This window comes from Gorilla gorilla, chromosome 3 (assembly GCF_029281585.2).
Source record: "Gorilla gorilla gorilla isolate KB3781 chromosome 3, NHGRI_mGorGor1-v2.1_pri, whole genome shotgun sequence".
NCBI classification, from domain to species: domain Eukaryota; kingdom Metazoa; phylum Chordata; class Mammalia; order Primates; family Hominidae; genus Gorilla; species Gorilla gorilla.
Window position 1 is genome coordinate 97,060,130 of NC_073227.2, and position 14,284 is coordinate 97,074,413.

Genomic DNA, 14,284 nt, shown 5'->3' on the forward strand with positions numbered 1-14,284 from the left:
ATTGACTCACAGTTAATGAGTCAGGCCTCTGCATAGCTGGGGAGGCCTCAGGAAACTTACAAACATGGCAGAAGGCAAAGGAGAAGCAAGTGCCTTTTTCACAAGGCAGCAGGAAAGAGAGAAGAGCAGGGGAAACCAGCACTTATAAAACCGTCAGATCTCATCAGAACTCACTATCAGGAGAACAGCATGGGGGAAACTGCCTCCATGATCTCATCACTTCCCACCAGGTCCCTCCCTTGACACGTGGGGATTACAATTCAAGATGAGATTTGGGTGGGGACATAGAGCCAAACCATATCAGATACCATGCTAAGAAGTTGAAGCTTTACCCTTTAGGCCAGTAAGTCTGGGGTGGGGCCCAGGAATCCGCATTTATCAAGTTCTTTAGGTGATTTTTATGCAGGTGGTCTGGAGATCTTGCTGTAATAAATACTGTTTAGAGGGGCTCTGTTATAGATAAATGAAATTTATAGAAAGTGACAGAAGACACATTTTTATAAAATGGTAGGCATGGTATTAAGTGTGAAGCACCAAAAAGACATAAAACTTGAACCCAGTCCTCAACACATAATTAAAGTAGGCTGATAAGATTTACTACAGCCACTAGGTATGGTTGTGCAGGCTGTGCACTGCACCACAATGCCATCTGAGAAGGCACCGTTCACATTTTAGACATCATAGATTTGTGTATTTGTTACAGTTTTTGGCAGATAAGTCCAATGTCTTATTCTAATAAAAAGAGGATACTACAGCAATTTTTCAACAGATGGAAATAAAGTATCTTGAGGAAGGTAGTGGTATATTGTTATATTAATGGCTCCAGTGAATCACATTTCCTGGTATCGACACCCTTCTTTGGTCCTCTGCTATATTAACTCTGAGCCATTGGGAAATCAGCAAATGTGACACAGGCAGACTTTGCAGAATTCCCAATGATCAAAGCCAAGTTCTCCGTGATTTTTATGGACTTTCCCTTATCATCAAAAGATGGCTGCTGCTGATCCAAACAGCTATAGGCATCACATCTGCATTCAAAGTAGGTAGAAAAGGAGCAGTGTAGGCAATGCCAACCAGAGTGTCTTTTCTCTCTTCTCTTCTCTTTTTTCTTTTGACAGAGTTTTACTCTGTTACCCAGGCTGAAGTGCAATGAAGCAATCATAGCTCATTGCAATTTCAAACTCCTGGGCTCAAGTGATCCTCCTGTCTCAACTTCCCAAGTAGCCAGAAGTATGAGGTGTGTACCATGCACCTGGCTAATATTTTTTGTATTTATAAAGATGGGGGACCCACTATGTTGCACAAGCTGGTCTCAAACTCCTGGCCTTAAGTGATCTTCCTCCTTCTGCCTCCCAAAGCACTGGGATTACCAGTGTGAGCTACCATGCCCAGCCCCAGAGCTGCTTTTATTAGAAAAGCAAATTTTTTTCCAGCAACATTCCAGCAGACTTTCATTTATATCTCATTGATCTTTGTCATTTGGCCATTGTTAGCTGCAAGGGAGTCTGGAAAATGGAATATTAACTTTTCCAAGCCTCTGTAGTAAAACATGACAAGGAAATAGGAGTTTAGGAAAGGATATTGGGTTGACTAAACAGCAGTGCCTGCTGTGGAACTTTTAATCATGCGTCCCATACATAGCCATGCTCCTATTAATACCACTGTGTTAGGCCATTCTTGCATTGCTAGAAAGAAATACCTGAGGCTGGGTAATTTATAAAGAAAAGAGGTGTAATTGGCTCAATTTCTGCAGGCTGTACGAGCATGGCACCAGCATCTGCTCAGCTTCAGGGGAGGCCTCAGGGAGCATTTACTCATGGGAGAAGGTGAAGCAGGAATGGGTGTGTCACATGGTGAGAGTGGGAGTGCAATGGGGGAGGTGCCACACTTTTACATAATCAGATCTCCTGAGAACTCACTATTGCAAGGACAAGCCATGCAGGATCTACCTTCATGACCCAAACACCTCCCATCAGGCCCCACATCTAACACTGGGGATTGCATTTCAACATGAGATTTGGGGGGACAAATATCCAAACTATATCAATCACAAATGTATACAACATGGAGACTGGAAGCTACTAGCCAATTTCCAAGCTTTATCTTACAATTCAAAGGGAAGAAATTATCTCCAAGCCATTGATTTATTCAATAAATATTTACTGAGGATAATTCTACAAGTTAGACATTGAGCTAGGCTTTGAAATACCATCCCTGAGATTCAGGAATGGACCTACTGTTCTGCAGGACGAAGAATTCAGCCTCCCTGTAGGCCTGGAGAGAAGGGATAAATATCGCCAACAGCCTCTCATTTCACTGTAACTTCTGTTTTCACATCTGTTTCATTTATCTTTTCTTTTTTTTTTTCTTTTTTTGAGTCAGTCTTGCTCTGTCATCCAGGCTGGAGTGCAGTGGTGTGATCTTGGCTCACTGCAGCTTCCGCCTCCTGGGTTCAAGCTATTCTCATGCCTCAGCCTCCTGAGTAGCTGGGATTATAGGTGTGCACCACCATGCCCGGCTATTTTTCGTATTTTTAGTACAGACAGGGTTTTGCCATGTTGGCCAGGGTGGGTCTCGAACTCCTGACCTCAAGTGATCCACCCACCTCCGCCTCCCAAAGTGCTGGGATTACAGGTGTGAGCCACGGTGCCTGGCCTTCATCTATTTCCTCTTTTAACTTCCATTTCCATTCCCATTTTCCTTGTATCAGTTAGCTTTTGATGCAATAACTAACCATCCTGAAACTTTGTAGCTTAAAACAACAATCATGTATTGTTACTCACAAGTCTACAGGTCAAGTGGCTGGTTCTTCTGATCTGGGCCAGGCCTGGCTGATCCCAGCTGGGCTTGCTCATGTGTTTGCAATTCATCAGCGGGTCAGCTGAGGGCACTTAGCCTAGGATGGCCTCACTCACATGTCTGGTGGTTGGTGCTGGCTGTCAGCTAGGGCAGTGGGGTAACAGGGCCACGTGTCACTCGTTCTCCAGCAGGCTTGCTGAGGCTTATAAATAAGGTGGTGGTTACGGGATTCTCAAGAGTAGGAAGAGTAGGCAAGCCCTAATGTGCTAGGACTTCTCAAGTTTCTGCTTGTGTCATATTTGCTACCTGTTCCATTGATCAAAGTAAGTCACAAGCTCGGCCCAGATTCCAGAGATGGAGAAATAAAGTCCATCTCATGATAGGTGGAGCTGCAATCACACTGCAAGGGCAAGAGAGCAGGGGAGGGAAGAATTTGTGCTCATTTTGTTAACTCCCACACTTCTTTTCTTCTGCTACATAGGACACCAAAAATTCGTTAAGCTGGTTAACGATCTTTGAGGCCAGGTGCAGTTCACTTCTATCAAACATTGGTAATAGTGCCTCTGCACTATTAGGGGAAAAAAATAATAAAAGGCCTGGCGTGGTGGCTCACGCCTTTAATCCCAGCACTTTGGGAGGCTAAGGTGGACAGATTGCTTGAGCTCAGGAGTTCAAGACCAGCCTGGGCAACATGGCAAAACCCCGACTCTACAAAAAATACAAAAATTATCCAGCTGTGGTGGCATGTACCTATAGTCCCAGCTACTTGGGAGGCTGAGGTGGGAGGATTGCTTGAGCTCAGGAGGTGAAGGTTGCAGTGAGCTGAGATCATGCTACCGAACTCCACAACAGAATGAGACCTTGTCTCAAAACAAAAAACAAAAAACAAAGCCTGAATTATCCACCACCAACTCCTAAGCCATTGGCTGTCAACATTTATGAACTAAGACCCATTAGCAAGAAATTTATTTTGCAGTATCCAGAATATACATGTACACATTTTTTCTTTATTTTAAGAAAAGTTATGGGCCAGTTGCAGTGGCTTACGTCTGTAATCCCTGTAATCCCAGCACTTTGGGAGGCTGAGGCAGGCAGGTCACTTGAGCTCAGGAGTTTGAGACCAGCCTGACATGGTGAAACCCCGTCTCTACTAAAAATACAAAAATTAGCTGGGCATGGTGGTGCATGCTTGTAATCCCAGCTACTTGAGAGGCTGAGGCAGGAGAATGGCTTGAACCTGGGAGAGAGAGGTTGCAGTGATCCAAGATGGTGCCACTGCACTCCAGCCTGGTGACAGAGCGGTACTCCATCTCAAAAAAAAAAAAAAAGAAAGAAAAGTAAGTTATGACCCACTAAATTAATTCAACACCCACTAATGGGTTATGATCTGTAGTTTGAAAAGCATTTTCATAAGCTAAGGCCAGGAACTCCACTTTTCTAGGAAAAGAGAACAGCAGGTTCCCTTTGAGGGTTTCAATAAAGAGCCTGAGTTTGGAGCTTGCAGGATCAAAAGAAGACCAGCATGTGGGGAGCCTACTGAATGGGAGATGAGGTGGGAAATATAGACAAGGGTCTGCCAGGAAGGTCTGCAGGTTGTGGCAGGGCATTCGGGACTTACTCTCCAAAAAATAAAAAATAAAAAATAAAGGGTCTTGCTATGTTGCCCAGGCTGCTCTTAAACTCCTAGGCTCAAGGGAGGGATTCTCCTCCTTCAGCATCCTGAGTAGCTCGGATCAGGAGCATGCTGCTGTGCCTGGCTTCCATTATTCTAATGGAAGTTCTCAGTGGTTTTAAGCAGAGAAGTGACATGATATAATCTATTTTCCAAAATAGTTTCTCCTGACCTCATGCACAGCCCTAAAATGATTGCAGAATGACCTAATTTTCTCTAAATTTAAAACAAGCCTGGAATGGTTTTAAGACCCTCCGTAGAGAATTCTTTCACTCTCCCCCACATTCATTCAATGAAACTCATTTCCTGGTTCCCTTCCCTCCACAAGGGCGCCTACCCTCTGCTGAGCAATCTGGAGACTAGAATCCTGCAGAAATAAGAGTACTGAAGTTTTAAAATTCCTCTTTCTATCAAGTCCAGTACTTTTATTATCCTTCTGTCACTAAGAATCCACATATCTGCTGGCCACACTGCCCTCCTGGCTGGAGTCATGCATACCCATGGACTTTTTTTTTTTTTTCTGATTTGCAACATTGACACTTGGAAGGACATCTGTAAGTTTTGGCAGCTGGCTCCTCACAGCTTGGAAGCAGGTCTCCTCTCCCAGTGGGGGTCTCCATCTCTGCTGGGACATCTGCAGTGCCTGCTGTTGGGAGCTGCCACACATGGTCTGAGTCGGGGGTCACACAGACTGAAAAGGAAGCTGAGAGAGGGATTGCTTAGCAGGAGACAAGCAGATTTCCCAGGGCCTGGGCCTCCTTGGCTGGTCCCCAGGAGATGAGTTCCAGCTGCTTTTCTTTTTTGCTTCTTCTTCCTCCCCCCACCCCCCTTTCCGGTTTGGGCCCCCTTTCCCTCCCTCCTTCGGCCGACCCGCAGTCCAGACAATATTTCGGGTGGAAAACATCACTGTCAAAAAAGAAGAATCCAGAGGATGAGAAGCTGAAAAGCTGAGGGGGAGCTCCCCTCTTCTGGAAGCCTGTTCCACAGATCTGTCACCTCTTGTCTGGGAAAGATGATGGGGTGCAGCAAACACACTCAGATGTGTGTTCCTGCGACCTGTTAGCCCCTCACTTCCCTGTGCCCCCCTCTCCACTTCCCCTTCCCACGCTAATGACTTGCCCCAAGTCTGTGGTGAGCATTCCAACAGATTTATTTTCTTTGCAGTTTCCAAAATAGATGCTTTCAAAGCTTAGAGTTAAAGATACTGGTAGGAAAAGGGATCTTGAAGGGAGAGGAGGAAGAGGAAAGAAAGAAGTGGCATTGGAAAGTAGAGCAGGCCAGGCACAGTGGCTCATAGCTGCAATCCCTGCACTTTGAGAGGCCAAGGTGGGCGGATCACTTGAGACCAGGAGTTTGCAACCAGCCTGGGCAACATCATGAGGCCCTGTCTCTACAAAAAAAATGTTTTTTTAATTAGTTGGGCATAGTGGCAGGCCTGTAGACCCAGCTACTCATGAGGCTGCTGTGGGAGGATCACTTGAACCCACGAGGTTGAGGCTCCAGTGAGCCGTGATTGTGCCACTGCAGTTCAGCCTAGGTGACAGAGCTAGACCCTGTCCCAAAAAAAAAACAAAAAACAACAACAACAAAGACAAGAAAAGTGGAGAAGCTAGTAAGTCAATAAATTGTAATGGTTAAAGGCAAGAGCTCCAGATTCACTCAAACTGCGGCTTATTGACTTGTGAATTAAGGTTGTCTGTTTTAACTTCTCTGAGGCTCTGTTTGCTCATCTGTAAAATGGGCATAATTGTATCTGCTTATCTAAGTTAAAAACTAAGTGAGACTCTTCTTTTCTCTTTTCTTTCTTTTCTTTTTGTTTTTCTTTTTCGAGAAAGAGTCTCCCTCTGTTGCCCAGGCTGGAATGCAGTAGTGTGATCTCGGCTCACTGCAACCTCCACTTCTGGGTTCAAGCTATTCTCCTGCATCAGCCTCCTGAGTAGCTGGGACTACAGGCATGCACCACTACACTTGGCTAATTTTTGTATTTTTAGTAGACATGGGGTTTCACCATGTTGGCCAGGCTGGACTCGAACTCCTGGCCTCAAGTGATCCACCCCTGTTGGTCTCCCAAAGTGGAAACGACACTCTTAATGCAATTATTATCTACTCGAGTAAGTGCTTGATAAACGGTAGCTCTTTATAATGAATATTATTCATGTAAAGGGAACATTGGAATAGCTGTCGGATACTTTCAAAGAAACAAAACCAGGAAACTAGCTATTGAGGAGCTTTGGAAACACAAGCTTTCAGGTGGATGCTGTATGTCTTTTTTTTTTTTTTTTTTAACAGACTGAGTCTCACTATGTTGCCCAGGCTCGTCTCAAACTCCTCCTGGCCTAAAATAATCCTCCAAAGCGATGGGATTACAGCATGAGCCAGCCTATTTATGTCTTTTAGGTATTTTTTTAAATGTTTATGGGTACATAGGTATATATATTTATGGGATACATGAGATATTTTGATCTAGGCATACACTGTATAATAATCATATCAGGGTAAATGGGGTAACCATCACCCCAAGCATATATCATTGCTTTGTGTTGCAAACATTCCAATTATACTCTTATAGTTATTTTTAAGTATGCAATAAATTATGGTTTAGTGTAATTACCCCATTTTGCTATCAAATACTAGATTTTATTCATGCTTTCAAACTGCATTTGTGTACCCATTAACCATCCCCTCTTCCCCTCTTACATCTGACCACTCATCCCAGCCTCTGGTAACTAACCTTCTACTCTCTATTGCCTTGAGTTCAGTTGTTTTAATTTTTAGCTCCCACAAACAAGTAAGAACATACGAAGTTTGTCTTTCCTGTGCCTGGTTTATTTTACTTAATATAATGACCATCCATGTTGCTACAAATGATAGGACCTTGTTTTTTAATGGCTAAATAGTACTCTAATGTGTATATGTACCACATTTCTTTATCCATTTGTCCATTGGTGGACACTTAAGTTGCTTCCACATCTTGACCACTGTGAATGGTGCTGGCGGTAAGCATGGGAGTGCAGATGTCCCTTTGATATCCTGATTTCCTTTATTTTGGATATATACCTAGCAGTGGAATTGCTGGATCATAGTGTAGTTCTATTTTAGTTTTTTAAGGAACCTTTGACTTGTTCTCCACAGCAATTATACTAATTTACATTGCCACCAACAGTGTATGAGGGTTTCTTTTTCTCCATATCCTCGCCAGCATCTGTTATTGCCTGTCTTTTGGATATAAGCCATTCTAACTAGGGTGAGATGATATCTCATTGTAGTTTTGATTTCCATTTCTTTGATGACTGATGATGTTGAGCAACTTTTCATATACCTGTTTGCCATTTGTATGTCTTCTTTTGAGAAATATCTATTCACATCTTTTGTCCATTTTAAAAATTAGATTATTAGTTTTTTTTCCTATAGAGCTGTTTGAGTTTCATATATAATCTGGTTAATAAGTCCTTGTCAGAGGGATAGTTTGCAAATATTTTCTCCTATTGTGTGGATTGTCTCTTCACTTTGTTTATTATTTCCTTTGCTGTGCAGAAGCTTTTTAACTCAATATATTCCCATTTGTCCATTTTTGCCTTGGTGGCCTGTGCTTTTTATTACTTAACATATCTTCGCTCAGACCAATTTCCTGGAGAATTTCCCCAATGTTTTCTTTTAGTAGTTTCATAGATTCAGGTATTAGATTTAAGTCTTTAATCCATTTTTATTTGATTTTTGTATATGGTGAGAGATAGGGGTCTAGTTTCATTCTTCTGCATATGAATATCCACTTTCCCCAGCACCATTTATTGAAGAGACTATTTTCTCCCCAGTGTATGTTCTTGGCACCATTGTCAAAATTGAGCTCACCATAGATGTATGGATTTATTTCTAGGTTCTCTGTTCCGTTCCACTGGTATATGTGTCTGTTTTTACGCCAATACCATGCTGTTTTGGTTACAATAGCTCTGTAGTATAATTTGAAGTCAGGTAATGAAATTCTTCCACTTTCATTCTTTTTGCTCAGGATGGTTTGGCTCTTTTGGGTATTCTGTGGTTTCACAGAAATTTTAAGATTATTTTTTCTATTTCTGTGAAGAATGACATTGGTATTTTGATAAGGATTGCATTGAATCTGTAAATTGCTTTGGGTGGTATGAACATTTTAACAATATTGATTCTTCCAATCCATGAACATAGAATATCTTTCAATTTTTCTGTGTCTTCTTCAATTTCTTTCATTAATCTTTTGTAGTTTTCATTGTAGAGATCTTTCACTTTTTTGGTTAAGTTTATTCCTAGGTATTTTGTTTGTAGCTATTATAAATGAGATTACCTTCTTGATTTCTTTTTTAAATTATTCACTGTTGGCATATAGAAATACCACTGACTTTTGTATTTTGTATCCTGCAACTAGACTGAATTTGTTTATCAGTTCTAATAGTTTTTTAGTAGAGTCTTTAGGGTTTTCCAAGTGTAATATCATCTTTAAACAAGGATAATTTAACGTCTTCCTTTCCAATTTGGAGGTCCTTTATTTCTTTCCCTTGTGTGATTGCGCTAGCTAGGATTTCCAGTACTATGTTGAATAACAGTGGTGAAAGTGGGCATCCTTCTATCAATGATAGACTGGATAAAGAAAATGTATTATATATACACCATGGAATACTATGCGACCATAAAAAGGAATGAGATCATGTCCTTGGTAGAGATATGGATGAAGCTGGAAGCCATCATTCTCAGCAAACTAACACAGGAACAGAAAAGCAAACACCACATGCTTTCATTCATAAGTGGAGTTGAACAATGAGAACACATGGACACTAGGAGGGGAATAACACACACTGGGCCAGTCCAGGGGGTGCAGTGCAGGGAAGGAGAGCACCAGGACAAATAGCTAATGCATGCAGGGCTGAAAACCTAGATGGTGGGTTGATAGGTGCAGCAAACCACCGTGGCACACGTATACCTATATAACCTGCACATTCTGCATGTGTATCCCAGAACTCAAAGTAAAACAAAAATTTAAAAAAAATTAAATAAATAAAGTGGACATCCTTGTCTTGTTCCAGATTTTAGAGGAAAGGCTTTCGGTTTTTTCCTACTCAGTGTGATACTAGTTGTGGGTCTGTCATATATGGCTTTTGTTGTGTTGAGGTATGTTCCTATTATATCTAGTTTCTTTAGGTTTTTTTTTTATCATGACGGGATATTGAATTTTATTAAATGCTTTTTCAGCATCAATTGAAACAATCATATAGTTTTTATTCTTCATTCTGTTGATATGAGGTATCACATTGATTGATTTGCCCATGTTGTACCATCTTTGCATCCCTGGGATAAATCCCCCTTGGTCATAATGAAGATCTTTTTAATGTTTTGTTGAATTTAGTTTGCTAGTATTTTGTTGAGGATTTTTACATCAATGTTCATCAGGGATATTGGCCTATAGTTTTCTTTTTTTGATTGTCCTTGTCTAGTTTTGGTATCAGGATACTACTGGCCTCACAGAATGAGTTTGGAAGTACTCCTCTTCTATTTTTTGGAATAGTTTGAGTAGAGTTGATATAAGTTCTTTAAATGTTTGGTAAAATTCAGCAGTGAAGCCATTGGGTCCTGGTCTTTGCTAGGAGACTTTTTAATACAACTTCAATCTTGTTACTTGTTATTGGTCTGTTCAGGTTTTGGGTTTCTTCACGGTTCAATCTTGGTAGGTTATATATGTCTAGGAATTTATTCATTTATTCTGTGTTTTCCAATTTGTTGGCATAGAGTTGCTCATAGTAGCCTCTAATGATCTTTTGAATTTCTGCAGTACTGGTTGTAATGTCTCCTTTTAATATCTCTGATTTCATTTATTTGATCATCTCTCTATTTTTGTTTTGTTTTGTTTTTTGAGACAAGGTCTCACTCTGTCTCCCAGGATGTAATGCAGTGACATGATCACAGTTCACTGCAGACTCCATCTCTCAGGCTCAAGTTATTCTCACATCTTGACCTCCCGAGTAGCTAGGACTACAGACACAACGCCACCACAGTCAGCTTGTTTTTTCTACCTTTTGTAGAGACAGGGTCTCACAATGTTTCCCAGACTGTTCTCTATTTTTTTCTTGTTAGTCTGGCTAAAGGTTTGTCAATTTTGTTTATCTTTTCAAAAAAACAACTGTTTCATTAATCTTTTGTATTGTTTTATTTGTTTCAATTTCATTTATTTCTGCTCTGATCTTTATTCTTTCATTTCTTCTACCAACTTTGGGTTTAGTTTGGTCTTGCTTTTTCAATTCATTAAAAAGTATCATTATGTTATTTATTTGAAGATTTTCCTCTTTTTTAATTTAAGCACTTATAGTTATAAACTTCTTAGGACTACTTTCCCATATCCCAAAGGTTTTGGTATGTTGTATTTCCGTTTTCATTTGTTTCAAGAAGTTTTTCAATTTCCTTCTTACTCTCTTCATTGACCTACTGGTCATTCAGGAACATATTGTTTAATTTCCATGTGTTTGTACAGTTTCCAAAATTCCTCTTGTTATTGATTTTTAGTTTTATTCCATTGTGGTCAGAGAAGATGCTTAATATTATTTCAGTTTTTTAACAATGTTTTAAAACTTGTTTTGTGGGCTAACATATGGTCTATCCTTGAGAATGATCCCTGTGCTGAGGAGAAGAATGTATATGCCACAGCTGTTGAATGAAATATTCTGTAAACATCAATTAGGTCCATTTGATCTGTAGTGCAGATTAAGTCCAATGTTTCTTGGTTCATTTTCTGTCTGGATAATCTGTCCAATGCTGAAAGTGGGGTGGTGAAGTCTTCAGCTATAATTATATTGAGGCCTCTCTCTTGTTTTAGCTCTAATAATATTTGCTTTATATATCTGGGCACTCCAGTATTGGTGCATATGCATTTACAATTGTTATATCATCTTGCTGAATTGACCACTTTATCATTACATAATGACCTTCTTTGTCTCTTTTATAGTTTTTGTCTTGAAATCAATTCTGTTTTATATGCGTTTAGCTACTCTTGCTCCTTTTTAGTTTCCATTGGCATGAAATATCTTTTTCCATCCGTTTATTTTCAGTCTACATGTGACTTTATAGGTGAAATGTGTTTCTTATAGGCAGGAGATGGCTGGGTCTTGGTTTGCTTTTTTTTTTTTTTTTTTTTTTTTTTACCAATTCACTCTATGCCTTTTGATTAGAGAGTTTAGTCCATTTATATTCAATATTATTATTGATAAGTAAGGATCTACTACTGCCATTTAAAAATTTGTTTTCTGGTTGTTCTGGTTGTTTTGTGGTCTTCTCTTCCTTCCTTCCTGTCTTCCTTTTTCTGAAGGTGATTTTCTTTGGTGGTATGTTTTAATTTTTTGCTTTTTATTTTTTGTGTATCTATTGTGGGTTTTTTGATGTCAGGTTACCATGAGTCTTGCAAGTAACATCTTATAACCCATTATTTTAAACTGATGACAACTTAACACTGATTGCAAAAACTGACAGACAAGCAAAGAGAAAACCAATAAAAACTCTACACTTTAACTTCATCCTCCAACTTTTAAACTTTTTGTTTCTATTTATATCTTACTATACTTTCTATGTCTTGAAAAGTTGCTGTAGTTATTATTTTTTATAGGTTCATCTTAAAGTCTTTCTATTTGAGATATGAGTACTTTACCACAGTTACAGTGTTATTATATTCTAATTTTCTATATTCTTACTATTACCAGTGAGTTTTGTACCTTCAGATGATTTCATATTGCTCACTAATGTCCTTTTCTTTTAGATTGAAGATCTCCATTTAGCATTTCTTGTAGGACAAGTCTGGTATTGATGAAATCTTTTGGCTTTTGTTTGTCTGGAAAATTCTATTTCTCCTCCACATTTGAAGGATCTTTTCACTGGATACACTATTCTAGGGTGAAAGTCTTTTTCCTTCAGTGTTTTAAATATGTCATACCACCCTCTCCTAGCCTGCAAGGTTTCCAGTGAAGAGTCTGCTGCCAAATGTATCAGAGCTTCTTTTGTGTTATGTGTTTCTTTTCTCTTGATGCTTTTAGGATCTTTACTTTATTCTTGACCTTTGGGAGTTTGATTATTAAATGTCTAGTTGTAGTCTTATTTTGGTTAATATGTTTGGTGTTCTATAACCTTCTTATACTTATTTGTATATTGATATCTTTCTCTCTGTTTGAGATGTCGTCTGTTATTGTCCCTTTAAATAAACTTTCTGCCCCAGTCTCTGTCTTGACCTCCTCTTTAAGGCTAATAACTCTTAGATTTGCCCTTTTGAGGCTGTTTTGTAGATCTTATAGATGTGCTTCATTTTTTAAATTCTTTTTATTTTGTCTTCTCTGACTATATTTTCAAATAGCCTATCTTTAAGCTAATTTTTTCTTCTACTTGATCAATTCTACTGTTGAGAGACTGATACATTCTTTAGTATGTCAATTGAATTTTTCAGCTCCATTGTTTCTACTTAATTTTTTAAAATTATGTCGACCTCTTTGTAAATTTATCTGATAGGATTTTGAATTCCTTCTTTGTGTTATCTTGAATTTCACTGAGCTTCCTCAAAACAGCTATTTTGAATTTTTTGTCTGAAAATTCACATATTTCTGTTTCTCCCAGATTGGCCACTGGTGCCTGATTTAGTTCATTTGGGGAGGTCATGTTTTCCTGGATAATCTTGATGCTTGTGGATGTTTGTTGATGTTTGGGCATTGAAGAGTTAGGTATTTATTACAGTCTTCACAGTCTGGGTTTGTTTGTATCCATCCTTCTTGAGAAGGCTTTTCAAGTATTCAAAGGGGCCAGGCATGGTGGTTCATGCCTGTAATCCTAGCATTTTGGAAGGTCAAGAAGGGAAGATCGCTTGAGTTCAGGAGTTTGACACAAGGCTGGGCAACATGGCGAAACTGTCTCTGCAAAAAAATTGTTTTTAAATTAGCCAGACACAGTGGCATGTTGTCTGTGTTCCTAGCTACTTGGAAGGCTGGAGTGGGAAGATCACTTGAGCCTAGGGTTCAGGCTGCAGTGAGCTAATGTTCATGCCACTGCCCTCCAGCCTAGGCAACAGGGCGAGACCCTGTCTCAAAACAAATAAAATAAAACATTTTTCAAAAAGTATCCAAAGGGAATACTTGGGTGTTGTGATCTACATCTTTGGTCACTGTAGCAGTATCTGCATTAGAGGGCGACCCAAGCCCAGTAACACTGTGACTCTTGCAGACTCGTAGAGGCACCGCCTTGGTGGTCTTTGGTAAGATGAAAGAGAATTCTCTGGATTACCAGGCAGCGACTGTTATTCTCTTCCTTTACTTTCCTCCAAACAGAGTCTTTTTCTCCATGCTCAGCTGCCTGGAGCTGGAGGAGGGGTGATACTAGCCACCATCCCTGGGCCTGCGCTGGGTCAGACTTGAAGCCAGCACAGCACTGGGTCTCACCAACACCTGCAGTGACTACTTCCTGGCTACTGACAAGGTTCACTCAAGGCCCAAGGGCTCTTCAGTCACAGGTGGGCCCAGAAATGCCATCTGGAAGCCAGAGCCTAGAGTCAGGAACTTAAGTATGTCGTTTAAAATCAGATATGATAGCTTCCCAGGGGCTCTGATATTAGGTGTGAAGTAGAAAAGGTGAGTAGATAAGTTTATCCCCATTTCACAGATGAAGAAATTAAGGGCCATTATCATAAGATAATGAATGTGCACGAGAGTATTTCTGGTTGTTTGTTGCCACACAAGCTGATAAACAAAGGAGCAGTACCCAAACCCAAGGCATCTCAACTCTTCAGTGTTCTCCCCACTGAGGAAAGAGGAAGGAACACTTGCCTAA